This window comes from Penaeus monodon, chromosome 1 (genome assembly GCF_015228065.2).
Source record: "Penaeus monodon isolate SGIC_2016 chromosome 1, NSTDA_Pmon_1, whole genome shotgun sequence".
Classification (NCBI taxonomy): Eukaryota; Metazoa; Arthropoda; class Malacostraca; order Decapoda; family Penaeidae; genus Penaeus; species Penaeus monodon.
Genome location: NC_051386.1, coordinates 62,350,464 through 62,351,796, shown reverse-complemented (window position 1 = coordinate 62,351,796; position 1,333 = coordinate 62,350,464). Strand labels below are relative to the sequence as shown.

Sequence of the window (1,333 nt, the reverse complement as noted above, 5' to 3'; positions counted from 1 at the left end):
TTGAAGAAAATATGTGATAAATTAGGCAAAACAAACAGGTGATATATTTTTTCGACTAACTGGCACAAAACGAGAAGAATTTATCTGTAGGAGTTTCCTTAATTGGGTTATTGCATTATGTAATGGATATATAATCTGGTTGTGTATTTTTTTCCGAATTCATTTAAGCTATTGATATGTGCGCACACACATTCATATGCTTATACCCATATGCATACACACACGCAACCATGGACGCTAACTCGCGCACACACACACACACACACACACACACACACACACACACACACACACACACACACACACACACACACACACACACACACACACACAGTGTCTACGTGCGTATGTATGCATACACTCATCCATATCAAAACAGTGATATGTTTTTTTTTTTTTTTTTTTTTTTTTTTTTAACTAGATGTCTACAAAGCAGCTTATTCTTGATAAGGACACCCACCTTATCGTCGCTTCGTGGGAAACTGCTCAGATAAAAATACCTGCACCGCGCTGGTGAATTTTACTTCATCAGGCTACATAGCAGTGAGTAATTCTTAGCAACGCAGTTCTTTCTTGAGTCATTACGTTGTCTGAGAAATAAAGAAAAGGAAAAAAAAAAGATTAAAGAAAAGAAATGATTATATCCATCACAGTCAGTCAAACGTATCTATACTTTTCCTCTACCCGGGTCATTATTTAAATTCTATCACTTTCATATTTCGCTTTCGTGTGCCAGAATTTAATGAATGTGCGAGGAACACTGTAAAAAAAAAATGGCCTTAAGAAAAGGTTAAACGAAAATTGTAATATTTTTTTTAAAATTCAGAATCTATTCACCTTCGCTATATTTTCACCTTGAGCAGGATTTTAAAGTGGGAGAGGAGGGAGAGGTTCAGAGAGTTTTGCAAAACAAGTGTAAAGAGAATAAGATTATGTATAATAACGAGGCAATGAAGCGCAATACACGGGTAAACAGTTGCTTGCGTTTCAATTATTTCCTCTGAATAGAAACCGTAAACACATTTTTGATATGTATTTAAACGCTCACTCATATACCTACACCCGTCCATCTATAAAAAAAAACAAAAAACACAGTCTCTCTCTCCCTCTCACATCTGTATATATATGTATATATATATATATATATATATATATATATATATATATATATATATATATATATATATATATATATATATATATATATGAGTGTGTGTGTGTATGTGTAAGTGTGTGTGTGTGTGTGTGTGTGTGTGTGTGTGTGTGTGTGTGTGTGTGTGTGTGTGTGTGTGTGTAAAAAATGCTGCTAAGAAAGGCAGAAAAACAGAAGAAC

At 34.1% G+C, this 1,333-nt stretch overlaps 1 protein-coding gene across 1 annotated transcript in view; it reads left to right on the top strand.

The window, feature by feature from the left end:
* Positions 1-423: 423 nt before the first annotated feature.
* The window catches only part of LOC119575377 (lipase 3-like), a 25,178-nt gene continuing 24,268 nt past the window's right edge, over positions 424-1,333 (top strand). Inside the window, exon 1 of the mRNA XM_037922953.1 lies at positions 424-543. The gene's annotated coding sequence lies outside the window, so the exon portion shown is untranslated. The remainder of the gene's footprint in view (positions 544-1,333) is intronic.